This window comes from Bos taurus, chromosome 8 (assembly GCF_002263795.3).
Source record: "Bos taurus isolate L1 Dominette 01449 registration number 42190680 breed Hereford chromosome 8, ARS-UCD2.0, whole genome shotgun sequence".
In the NCBI taxonomy this organism is placed as follows: domain Eukaryota; kingdom Metazoa; phylum Chordata; class Mammalia; order Artiodactyla; family Bovidae; genus Bos; species Bos taurus.
In genome coordinates this window covers 59,462,900-59,476,866 of record NC_037335.1, presented here as the reverse complement: position 1 = coordinate 59,476,866, position 13,967 = coordinate 59,462,900, and the positions used below count along the sequence as shown (strand labels likewise).

The window sequence follows — 13,967 nt, the reverse complement described above, 5'->3', positions numbered from 1 at the left end:
ACTGGTTGGGGCATAGACTTGGATTACTGTGATATTGAATGGTTGTCCTTGGAAACGAACAGAGATCATTCTGTCTTTTTTTTTTTTTTTTAGTTTTATTTTATTTTTAAACTTTACATAATTGTATTAGTTTTGCCATATATCAAAATGAATCCACCACAGGTATACATGTGTTCCCCATCCTGAACCCTCCTCCCTCCTCCCTCCCCATACCATCCCTCTGGGTCGTCCCAGTGCACTAGCCCCAAGCATCCAGTATCATATATCAAACCTGGACTAGCATCTCGTTTCATACATGATATTTTACATGTTTCAATGTCATTCTCCCAAATCTTCCCACCCTCTCCCTCTCCCACAGAGTCCATAAGACTGTTCTATACATCAGTGTCTCTTTTGCTGTCTCGTACACAGGGTTATTGTTACCATCTTTCTAAATTCCATATATATGCGTTAGTATATTGCATTCGTGTTTTTCCTTCTGGCTTACTTCACTCTGTATAATAGGCTCCAGTTTCATCCACCTCATTAGAACTGATTCAAATGTATTCTTTTTAATGGCTGAGTAATACTCCATTGTGTATATGTACCACAGCTTTCTTATCCATTCATCCGCTGATGGACATCTAGGTTGCTTCCATGTCCTGGCTATTATAAACAGTGCTGCGATGAACATTGGGGTACACGTGTCTCTTTCCCTTCTGGTTTCCTCAGTGTGTATGCCCAGCAGTGGGATTGCTGGATCATAAGGCAGTTCTATTTCCAGTTTTTTAAGCAATCTCCACACTGTTCTCCATAGTGGCTATACTAGTTTGCATTCACACCAACAGTGTAAGAGGGTTCCCTTTTCTCCACACCCTCTCCAGCATTTATTATTTGTAGATTTTTAGATCACAGCCATTCTGACTGGTGTGAAATGGCACCTCATAGTGGTTTTGATTTGCATTTCTCTGATAATGAGTGATGTTGAGCATCTTTTCATGTGTTTGGTAGCCATCTGTATGTCTTCTTTGGAGAAATGTCTATTTAGTTCTTTGGCCCATTTTTTGATTGGGTCATTTATTTTTCTGGAGTTGAGCTGTAGGAGTTGCTTGTATATTTTTGAGATTAGTTGTTTGTCGGTTGCTTCATTTGCTATTATTTTCTCCCATTCTGAAGGCTGTCTTTTCACCTTGCTAATAGTTTCCTTTGATGTGCAGAAGCTTTTAAGGGTAATTAGGTCCCATTTGTTTATTTTTGCTTTTATTTCCAATATTCTGGGAGGTGGGTCATAGAGGATCCTGCTGTGATGTATGTTGGAGAGTGTTTTGCCTATGTTCTCCTCTAGGAGTTTTATAGTTTCTGGTCTTACGTTGAGATCTTTAATCCATTTTGAGTTTATTTTTGTGTGTGGTGTTAGAAAGTGTTCTAGTTTCATTCTTTTACAAGTGGTTGACCAGATTTCCCAGCACCACTTGTTAAAGAGATTGTCTTTAATCCATTGTATATTCTTGCCTCCTTTGTCAAAGATAAGGTGTCCATATGTGCGTGGATTTATCTCTGGGCTTTCTATTTTGTTCCATTGATCTATATTCTGTCGTTTTTGAGACTGCATCCAAGTACTGCATTTCGGACTCTTTTGTTGACCATGATGGCCACTCCATTTCTTCTGAGGGATTCCTGCCCGCAGTAGTAGATATAATGGTCATCTGAGTTAAATTCACCCGTTCCAGTCCATTTCAGTTCGCTGATTCCTAGAATGTCGACATTCACTCTTGCCATCTCTTGTTTGACCACTTCCAATTTGCCTTGATTCATGGACCTGACATTCCAGGTTCCTATTCAATATTGCTCTTTACAGCATCAGACCTTGCTTCTATCATCAGTCACATCCACAGCTGGGTATTCTTCTTGCTTTGGCTCCATCCCTTCATTCTTTCTGGAGTTATTTCTCCACTGATCTCCGGTAGCATATTGGGCACCTACTGACCTGGGGAGTTTCTCTTTCAGTATCCTATCATTTTGCCTTTTCATACTGTTCATGGGGTTCTCAAGGCAAGAATACTGAAGTGGTTTGCCATTCCCTTCTCCAGTGGACCACATTCTGTCAGATCTCTCCACCATGACCCACCCGTCTTGGGTGGCCCCACGAGCATGGCTTAGTTTCATTGAGTTAGACAAGGCTGTGGTCCTAGTGTGATTAGATTGACTAGTTTTCTGTGAGTATGGTTTCAGTGTGTTTGCCCTCTGATGCCCTCCTGCAACACCTACCGTCTTACTTGGGTTTCTCTTACCTTGGGCGTGGGGTATCTCTTCACGACTACTCCAGCAAAGCGCAGCCATTGCTCCTTACCTTGGACGAGGGGTATCTCCTCACCGCCGCCGCCCTTCCTGACCTTCAACGTGGGATAGCTCCTCTAGGCCCTCCTGCGCCCGTGCAGCCACAGCTCCTTGGATGTGGGGTTGGTCCTCCCGGCCGCCGCCCTTGGCCTCGGGCGTGGGGGCGTGGGGTAGCTCCTCCCGCCCGCCGCGTCTGACTTCGGACGCTGGTAACTCCTCTCCTCGCCACCCCTGACCTCGGACGCTGGGTATCTCCTCTCGGCCGCCCCCCTTGACCTCGGACTCGGGGTAGCTCCTCTCCGCGGTTCCTGCGCCGTCGCAACCTGGTACTCTCGGCCGCTGCCCCTGACCTTGGACGTGGGGTAACTCCTCTTGGCCGCAGTCCTTCGGGCATGGGGTCCTCCCAGCTTCTGCCCCTGACCTCGGACGTGGGGTGGCTCCTCTTGGCCGCACTTAGCGCGCCCGTCGCAGCCGCCTGCGCTTTAGCGCGCCTGACGCACAGGTCTTGAGGGCTTCCTTAAACCTAGGCGGACAGGATCTCTGGCAGCCTCCTTTTATGAAAAGCCAAGGAGTAAGCGTCTTTTAATTTCATGGCTGCAGTCACAATCTGCAGTGATTTTGGAGCCCAGAAAAATAAAGTCTGACACTGTTTCCACTGTTTCCCCATCTATTTCCCATGACCTGATGGGACCAGATGCCATGATCTTCGTTTTCTGAATGTTGAGCTTTAAGCCAACTTTTTCACTCTCCACTTTCACTTTCATCAAGAGGCTTTTGAGTTCCTCTTCACTTTCTGCCATAAGGGTGGTGTCATCTGCACATCTGAGGTTATTGATATTTCTCCCGGCAATCTTGATTCCAGCTTGTGTTTCTTCCAGTCCAGCGTTTCTCATGATGTACTCTGCATAGAAGTTAAAATAAGCAGGGTGACAATATACAGCCTTGACGTACTCCTCTTCCTATTTGGAACCAGTCTGTTGTTCCATGTCCAGTTCTAACTGTGGTTTCCTGACCTACATACAGGTTTCTCAAGAGGCAGGTCAGGTGGTCTGGTATTCCCATCTCTTTCAGAATTTTCCAGTGTATTGTGATCCACACAGTCAAAGGCTTTGGCATAGTCAATAAAGCAGAAATAGATGTTTTTCTGGAACTCTCTTGCTTTTTCTATGATCCAACAGATATTGGCAATTTGATCTCTGGTTCCTCTGCCTTTTCTAAAACCAGCTTGAACATCAGGAAGTTCATGGTTCACATATTGCTGATATAGGTCATTATAAAGTACTGAGTAGAGTTCCCTGTACTACACAGCCGGTTCTTATCAGCTGTCTACTTTTTATATAGTAGTGTGTACGTGTCAATTCCAAATTTGTCCCTGCCCCTCATATCCCCTGGTAACCATAAGCTTGTTTTCTACATCCACGACTGTATTAATAGTTCTATTTTGTAAGTAAGTTCATTAGTACAAGTGTAAATCTAGTCTTGCTTGTGGTAGCTAGAGAAATGGAACTAATAACAGAATTGGCAGTATCTGCCCAGACTTCTGTGTTTGGCTGAATCTTGCAGGGGAATTATACCATCATCTATACAGTAATAGGCAGTAATCTAATCTTCCAGGTGAGGAATATCTGGTTACACATATATAATAGCCTATTTCCCTGCCTCCCCAAACAGGTAGAATATTAAAAATAAGACAAATCACAGCATGGCACTGGACAGTTTTAGATGAAGACCAAGAATCATACAATATAAGAGGAATATTTGAGTGTGCTGCAGACAAGGGATATAGTACATCAAGCCTGATGGTTTAAGCGTAGTGGGAAGCACTAATACCTCATGCTTCTTAAGGATCAGTAACATCAGCATGATGGGTCACCAGGAAATATAACACTAATGGTTGAAAAGGGAAAAAAAGGAAAGACATTTTTATGTAAACACGTCACTTCTGGGCATGTTGGTAAAAGAAACCCTTTTGAAGTCAGTGTGATCAAATAAGATATCATAAGTTGGTAGGCAAATTGTATTCCTGATGATGCCTCTGAATGTTGGTCACTGTTTTTCATGCATGTGACTAACACCCAACTGCTCTGAACTGACTCATTCTTTAAGAAAAATTTTAAACAATATGTTGAGTTATGCCCTATTTTGCTAATTTAAAAGACTGATTCATACTCAGGAGATTTCAGTATAGGATCTGATAAGGTACTATTTATACGTAACACTGTAACAAAAGCAGTGAAACAAACCTTTCATAGACAATCAGAGAAAATCTCTTTGAAACATCAATGGTGGGCTGTATCTCAAAGTTTCAAGCTTGCTTAGAGGTCATATTACATATAAAAAAACAGATCCCCAAATTTATTTCAACCATAGTAATTTATTACAAGAGACCTCAGGGATGTAACCAACAGAAGAGACAACTTTAAGAGCTACTTAAAACTCTCAATCAAGGAACCACTAGTATTGTTTAGCTAAACATTGCCAATTCCAACAACCATCATCATTCAACCATCAACCAACAACCATCATTCAATTAAGTCTCAAATACAAAGTGAAAAAATAAATCTACAATGGCCTACCTCTATAGTGTAAGGCCTGGGATCATTTTCTAATAAATATTTATTAGCTTTTAAATTATCATGAAATAAATGCATTTGGAGAAAATTTAGAAAGTATAAAGAAGGATAAAGAAAAAAATTACCCACAATTCTACCACTGAGAGACACTATTAAAACTATTTCCTAGGTTTTGTCCCTATGCTTATGAGTAATTTGTATTTCAGATAGCTGGGATCCTACTACTTCGTCAGTTTAGGATCCTGCTTTTCTAAAAACTTATTCACATAAATGTTCCCTGCATTTTAAAAAATTACTTACAAACATATTATTCCATTATATGGAACTTGCCACAATTACCCGTTCTTCCAGTAATTTTGAAATGTTTCCCCATTGTAACTAAAATCTATTCATAAGTGTTTCTTTGCATCTCAAGTTATTTTCCCTGAATGGTTCCTAGAAGTGAAATTACTGAGTTAGAAAGGTTGTACTAATTTACACACCCTGACAGAATATGTGAGTACTCCTCTCACCAAGTCCTTGCCAGATGCTGATTCACTTTTGATTCATTTCTCAGTTGCAGCCAGTGATACTGTCATTGATAACACAGTGGGTGGGCAAAGCAGACATGTAAAAACTGAATACAGCAGAAAGCTGCAGAACTTAGTACTGTCACTTGGTGTGGCAACACAGTGTGCTACTGCACTCCTTGACAAGACATAGGTATAAACATCTTTACTGAAGACTGAAGTTTGAATACCTTGATTTCTAAATACGATCCCCCACTAAAAGAAGCCAGGGCTCACTGAAGAAATGACTTATTCTATTACAGAAGCAGAAAAGGACAAGAAGAGCCTGGAACAGCTTATATCAGGAAAGGAAGGAAATGGTTAAATAAATAAATAAATAAATAATGGGGTCACATCAAAAGGACACAAGATCTGAGTTAAGGGGACTGGGACGGGCCAAATTTGGGAGAATTTGAGCAAAGAGAATGACAGAAGTGAATTCGTAAGTCCATAGTGATAGTCATAAAAAAGGAGGGTAAGCGAGGAGGGAAAGCTTTACAGAACACTGGCAGTTACTCAATGTAAAGGAATGATAGAATTAGGAAACCAACATTTTGCAACACCAATGTAACAATAAATTTAGGCCATAATCATAATGGATTCTAAAATTAATGGATGAAAGGTTACAAGAAATAGGTTAAATACACACAGTCTCAAAGTACTACCTACCTACCCCCAATATTTTACTTATTAATTACAAAAGGGAAAAAAATACCTTAGCAGTGGAGAAATCTAGAGAACATCATTTGAACTAGTAATTCTGTTTTTTCCAGTAGTCATGTATGGATGTGAGAGGTGGACTATAAAGAAAGCTGAGCACTGAAAAATTGATGCTTTTGAACTGTGGTGTTGGAGAAGGCTCTTGAGAGTCCCTTGGACTGCAAGGAGATCCATCCTAAAGGAGATCAGTCCTAGGTGTTCAATGGTAGGACTGATGCTAAAGCTGAAACTCCAATACTTTGGCCACCTGATGCGAAGAGCTGACTCATTTGAAAAGACCCGGATGCTGGGAAAGATTGAGGGCGGGAGAGAAGGGGACAACAGAGGATGAGATGATTAGATGGCATCACTGACTCAGTGGACATGAGTTTGGGTAAACTGCAGGAGCTGGTGATGGAGAGGGAGGCCTGGCGTGCTGTGGTCCACGGTGTCACAAAGAACTGGACACGACTGAGCGACTGAACTTAACTGACCTAATAATTAACATAAGCATCACAAATAAAGGGACAAACTCACATCAGCTCTGTAGTAACCAGAAGTGATTATGAAGAAACAATCAGATCAATCCAAATTTTAGGGAATTCTGAAAGAAACTTTAACTGGATCCTTGTCAGCTGTCCAGCAGAATGGCTATGTTGATATGGAAATAAACAACTTTTGGAGAGAGCAATTGTTGGTGAAGAGAGGCTACACTGTCCCTTCTCCTGTTTCTCCTCTCTGAATTCAAGTGAGGAGAAGTTCTAAGATTCACAAAGACTGGGGGTGCTTGCAGAAGGGAAGCCAGACAGGTCTACGTGGGTAGAAGAACTGCTGATCTGAACCCTGTAGACAAGAGGACTGAAAAGAGGAAGCAGAGCTGGGAGACAGAGAATAGAAGGAAATTGCCTTGGTTTCTCAGATCAAGAATAAGTGAGCTCCCCAAGAGTCAAATGAATTTTGTGGAATATGGTTGGGCCTGCGTGCATGCTAAGTTGCTTAGTCATGTCCAACTCTTTGCAACCACATGGACTGTAGCCCACCAGACTCCTCTAAGCATGCAATTCTCCAGGTAAGAATACTGGAGTGGGTTGCCATGCCCTCCTCCAAGGGATCTTCTCAACGCAGGGATCAAACCCACATCTCTTATGTCTCCTGCATTGGCAGGCAGATTCTTTACTGCTAGTGGTGCCTGGGCCTGAGCTGTCCTGTTACTCTCCCCATTCAAAAAGTCTCTATTTGGTAGGATCCCAGCAGCAGCAAACTAAGTACATCTACTGTTGGAAGAAGTCAGTAGTGTAAGAAAGAGGCTGAACCAAAGCAATCTCTCGCATCCAGGAACTGGACCCTGAAGGGTACAATGAGGTAACTTCTGGAGGGTCACAAATGGACCCCAGTGAGAGAGCAGGCATTCACCTACCCAAGAGAGCAGAAAGAATCAAGCAGTAGCAATCCGACAGGCAACAACCACCAACAAAAAGAGGCTCAAGACCTCTTCGAGGAGGACAGATGTTATTGTTCTTAGAAAACTCAAATATCTTGAGAATCTCAGTGTAAGTCTTACCTGTCCGGGAAGACTGCTCCAAATACTGACAGTATGAGAATAAGACACTGGAGTGACATGACTGTTCATGCATAGGTATGTCTTTGTGTAACAGCATTCACTGAAATATCCCAGGTCACCTCCAGCACACAGAAAACATTTGAGATTTCTTTTAATCCTGCTCAAGTGGCTTCATTGGAACCAGAGTCTCACCTGCTACTTTCAGAGAGCCCAGGATTCCTTCTGCAGCATGCACAACTTGTTGGAACATAGCAGTCTCAGTGAGCATCCACTGGCCTAGACACAGCACCCAGCCATTCCCTTTCCAGGGACCTACTGTTCACTAGTACCACCCAGAAAGTAGACATAAGGTCCCAAGATGTCTACTCTGGTCACCTTCTTTCTCTCTCACTCAAGTCAAGCAAGGCTTCTCTTATTCAGGAAAAGGGAGATTAAGGTGAATCTCTACTTCCTCCCATAGTATTTATTCAAAACATTTTGAACATTGCCCTCAAATTCTAGGCTTTCAGTTACTAAAGTCAGGAACACCATTTCTTCAGTTCTTGCCTTCCATATCTTTCCCTGAAGTAATGGGAACAAGAACTGACAATAACACAAGGGATAAAAGATATGTGGACATAATGTAATAATCGCCCTATGACATATCTACATATATCACAGTTACCAAAGGAGAATGACATATCCTAAGATAAAAGTGAATGCAAAGTGTTATTACTGAATGTTAAACTCACCATCAGAAAAGTCTGGAAAGAAAACATTGGAAAAAGAATATAGTTCACCCCAAAATTTTTAAAGAATCTCAATTTTTAAAGACATAATTGGGGCCAGAGGAACTTTCATATCAAAGATAAGAAAAAGGGTTTCTTTAGAGTAGTAGCCCAGTGATTTCTGAAAATATTTTGTGGACATGTCACAGTGACTGCAGAGAACTGACCCTAGCAAAAAAAACAGAAGAGGGACCATCCACATGAAGAACTCTCAGGACTAGGAAGGTACAGTCACACGATATTACAGCTAAGAGTTCTAGAGGTTATTTAGACCAACACTCCCATTTTATACATCAAGAAATTGAAATAGACAATGGAAAGACTTTCAAAATCACTCAGAGAGACAGCAGTAAACCAACCTCTAGAACAAGGATCCAGTTATTCCATTCCTCTTGTTAATAACTTTTAACTATTAAAATTAGTACATTGTTAAATATTTAGAAAATGAAAGAAATGCGAAAAGGGATTTAAAAAGTCCCCATGTATCAAAGAAAAGTTTGGTTAGTATTTTAGTGTTTCTCTAGGTATTCTCCCCCTAACTGTACAGATACATTTATAATAAGTATATTAGTCTGCTCAGACTGCCATAACAAAATACTATAGACTAGGTAGCTTAACAAAAGAAATGTATTTTCTCAGTCTCTGGAGGCTGAAAAGTTAGAGATCAGCATTCTGGCAGAGTTCAGTGAGAACTCTCTTCCCAGCTTATAAATGGCCACCTTCTTGCCATGTATTCTCAGATGGCAGAGAGCACAGTTGTCTCTTCTTTTTAAATAGGTAACAGACTTATCAGATCAGGGCTCCATCTTTATGACTTCATTTAAAGTCATAAATGACTCTCTCAATACAAACACATTGGGAGTTGGGGCCTCAATATATGAATTTCAGGGGGACAAAATTCAGCTCTAGCATTCTGCCTCTGGTCCCCCAAAATTCACATCCTTAAAACATGCAAAATGCATTCATTCATTCCAGCATCAATTCTAAAGTCCAAAAACTCATTTAAATACCAACTAAATTAGATATGAGTGAGAATTCAGTTATGATTCATCCTGAGGCAAAATTCCTCTCTAGCTGTGAACCTGTGAAACCAAGTATGTGCTTCCAAATTACAATGATGAGACAGAAGGATAACCTCACTCCACCAGGAAGAGATAGGAAAGAAGTGACAGGTCTCAAGCTAGTCCAAAACCTAGCAAGGCAAATTCCATTAGATCATGAGGCTAGAGAATAATTCTCTTTGGTTCCATGACCCGTCCTCCACTGGAGTGACACTGTCACTCCCACAGCTCTGCAGAAGGGCCCTGGCCCCATAGCTCTCAGTGGTGATCACCCTCTGAAACAGAAGGAAACATCTCTGTCCCCTGGGCCTGTGCTGAGAGTGGCAGCCCTGATATTCTCCAAATCACCTTCCGGGTCACTTTTGCCTTTCCTCAAGAACAGCACATGTTTACAGTCAAATACTCTATGATTGAGTCTTGAAGAATTCAAGAAATCCAACAGCCTTCCTTCATTCCATCCCTCTTTCTCTGTCCCCTTTCGTTGAAATTGGCAATGTCTCTGCTGGTATAATTCCATCTCTATTCCTGGCTTCTGCTGATGGCTGGTTAAGTCCATGAGTCATACCATGATCTCTTTAGTATTTTCTTCAGAACAAGATTTTTCATTTTTCACAAAATATAGGCTAAGGATAGGCTAAGAATTGCCAAATCTCCAAATTCAAGTTCCTTTTTATTTAACAATTTCATCTTCAATTCAACCCTCTCTTCTGGCATTTTACTATTAGCAATAAGGAAGACCCAAGGCATATCTTCATTATTTAGTTTAGAAATCACCTCTGCTAAACACCCAATTTGATCACTTATAAATTGTACCTTTCACAAAACCCTCAAACAATTCAGCTAAGTTCATTGCCACAAGGATCACCTTTCCTCCAGTTTCCAATAAACCATCCCTCATTTCTATCTGACACTTCTCCAGAACATCCTTTAATATCCATTTCTCCCAACAGTCCCTGCACAACAACCTTGTTTGCACCTCAAAATTCTTCCAGTCTTTATATCCATTACCCAAACTTCCAAAGCTGCTGTCACATTTTTAGGTATTTGTTACTGCAGCACCCCGACTCTCAGCACCAAAACCTATACTAGTCTGCTCAGCTGCCGTAACAAAATACCACAGTCTAGGTGGTCTAAACAACAGAAATTTGTATCCCACAGGTTTAAAGTCTAGGAAGCCCAAGCTCAAGGTGCCAGCTGATTTGGTTCCTGATGAAAGTTCTCTTCCTGGCCTGTAGATGGCCACCTTCTTGCTCCATTCCCCTTAGAAATCTCTAAGGTTATCAGCCCTAACAAATTAGAGCCTCATTCTTACATTTTCAATTAATCTTTCTCATCTGCTCACAGGCTCTATCTCCAAATACAGTCACATAAGGGGCCAGGGCTTCAACATATGAATTTTAGGGGTATGCAATTTGGGGTATATAGGAAAAACTCTTAAATTATACATACACACACACACATATACCTATGAGTGAAAAAGTTGGCTTAAAGCTCAACATTCAGAAAACTAAGATCATGGCATCCGGTCCCATCACTTCATGGGAAATAGATGGGGAAACCGTGGAAACAGCATCAGACTTTATTTTTCTGGCTCCAAAATCACTGCAGATGGTGACTGCAGCCATGAAATTAAAAGACGCTTACTCCTTGGAAGGAAAGTTATGACCAACCTAGATAGCATATTCAAAAGCAGAGATATTACTTTGCCAACAAAGGTACGTCTAGTCAAGGCTATGGTTTTTCCAGTCCAGTGGTCATGTATGGATGTGAGAGTTGGACTGTGAAGAAGGCTGAGCACCGAAGAATTGATGCTTTTGAACTGTGGTGTTGGAGAAGACTCTTGAGAGTCCCTTGGACTGCAAGGAGATCCAACCAGTCCATCCTAAAGGAGATCAGTCCTGGGTGTTCATTGGAAGGACTGATGTTGAAGCTGAAACTCCAGTACTTTGGCCACCTCATGCGAAGAGTTGAGTCACTGGAAAAGACCCTGATGCTGGGAGGGATTGGGGGCAGGAGGAGAAGGGGACGACAGAGGATGAGATGGCTGGATGGCATCACCAACTCGATGGACATGTGTTTGAGTAAACTCCAGGAGTTGGTGATGGACAGGGAAGCCTGGCGTGCTGTGATTCATGGGGTTGCAAAGAGTCGGACACGACTGAGCGACTGAACTGAACTGAACTGATGTATATGCATATGCACATACAGAGAGTAAGAGTTTTGTATATTTTAATTTAGTTTCATGAAAATTTCCCTATTATTCAAAGCATAATATTCAAATCTTATGACTATTATATTTACTGTTGCTTATTAAGTCATTTTCAAATTTTGCTATTTAAATATTTTGAAATGAATATCTTTCTATACAAATCCTCATCAGTTTCTTGATTATTTAGGACAAATTTCAAGAAATTCAGCTGCTGAGTCAAAGGTTATGGATTTTTAAAGCCTCTTGGTACATATTATCAAATGGCTTCCCACAAACCTATACTAGTATATACTGCCATTTGCAGTAGATATTATAATTAGAATAAAAATATTTTTCTAACTGAAAAAAAGCCAGTGTCATAAATGACTAAAAAGGCAAGTTTTTTATTAAAGGAGATTAAAGATTCAGGACAACTGAGTAAAAATGTGCAATTCTTGATTAAATTACATGCTGGTGCAAGGCAGGTCTATGAAAACACTTGGGGGACAACTGGGGAATTCTTAATATTAACTATATATCATATATTATTAATATATATAATCAATGTTAAATCTCTTGATTCTAATAATGGTATTTTGGTTATGCAAAGTGTTCTCTTAGGAGACACATGCTGATGTGTCATAAAGTCTGATGCTTATATTCAAATGATTCCAGAAAACACACATGTATATTTTTATGTATGTGCATATACAGACAGAAATGGGAAACATCAGTAGGGAGAAAGAGAAGCAAATTTGGCAAAATGTTAATCACTGAATCTAGTAAAAGGTAACTCGGTATTCAATGTACTGTTTTCTCAACTTTCCTATAAGTTTAAAGTTTTTCCAAATAAAAATATATTAGAGAGTAGTCAAAAGACAGGGATAGGCTATGCGTATAAAACAAATTGGGCTTCCCTGGTGGCTCAGACAGTAAAGAATCCACCTGCAATGCAGGAGACCTAGGATCAATCCCTGGATTGGAAAGATCCCCTGGAGAAGGGAACAGATACCCACTCCGGTATTCTGGCCTGAAGAATTCCATGGACAGAGGAGCCTGGCAGGCTACAGTCCACGGGGTTGCAAAGAGTTGGACACCACTGAGCGACTTTTCACTTCACTTCACATAAAACAAATTAGCTGGTAAACATATTTAAAAAGTAAGAGAATTCATAAATGCTGATTATTTACATTCTCTTATTTCCTCCTGCCCTCTAAGCATTTGCTCTTTAATCACTTGAACTGCATTTCATCAAATGGAACCAAGAAGGAATGGAAGAGAAAGCTCAATTATTCCATTTCACTTGCATTAGCCATCTTGGAAAAAGACTTAAAAGATTAAAAACTCAAAATTATCTCATTACAATGAGTTTTGGAAATGACTTAGAGACTTTAATTCACAACTTGGTGTTCAATTCAGATTCTTGTCTCCCATGACTCTAAATGCTTGATAAATACTAGTTCCCAAATGGGAAAAATGAAAGTAACAAATCATATGTAAAATAGGTGTTATTTAAATAAAGAAAAAGTACTGACCTCTGCCAGTGGTCTCTCTTTTATCAGGAAAGTAAGTAGCCAATAGAATAGAAGACAACCAATGGATTTATAAACCATGGATAGAGGTTCTTCTTCTCAGAAACAGTATGAAGTGGTATAACATGGTGGTTTAATGCATGGGCTATAGAGTCAGACTGTTTGTATCTGAGTATTTACTTCACCACTTACTATGTGATCTGTGGCAAATAACTCAATCTCAGTTTCCTCATCTTAAAAACGAGGAAAACAGTAAAATCTATGTCTTAGGGTTACTGTGAAGATTAAATAAGTTACTACATTTCAGCTCTTACAGCAGCATCTGGCATACTATCAAACCTCAAAATATGTTAGCTGCTATGGTTCTTATTATTAGTAGCATTACTACAATAACTACTACCACTATTACCAGGACTATCAACCTGCCATTGAAAAGATTTTGGCAGTGATTCACAAACACTACAGCAACACAAACGAAATAAAACATAGGCACAGCCAACCCCCAGAGTTGAAAAAGTGAAAGGGAACTAATTTCGAGTCAGTCCTTTGGTGTCTGCTCAAGCTATTCTGAGAGAAACTGAAAAGATACCAATATACCAACAATGTACAGCTCATTTCAAAAAGGAATTTGTGTGGTCTGGATAAGTTAACCTCAAAGGAAATAACAAATTCTCTCACTCAGTTAATCATTTATCAAACTTTACTGAGGCTTACTGATCTCC

General features: G+C 40.4%; 1 protein-coding gene across 4 annotated transcripts in view; it reads right to left on the bottom strand.

The window, feature by feature from the left end:
• The window catches only part of UNC13B (unc-13 homolog B), a 212,729-nt gene that overhangs the window by 122,884 nt on the left and 75,878 nt on the right, over positions 1-13,967 (bottom strand). The window lies entirely within an intron of this gene.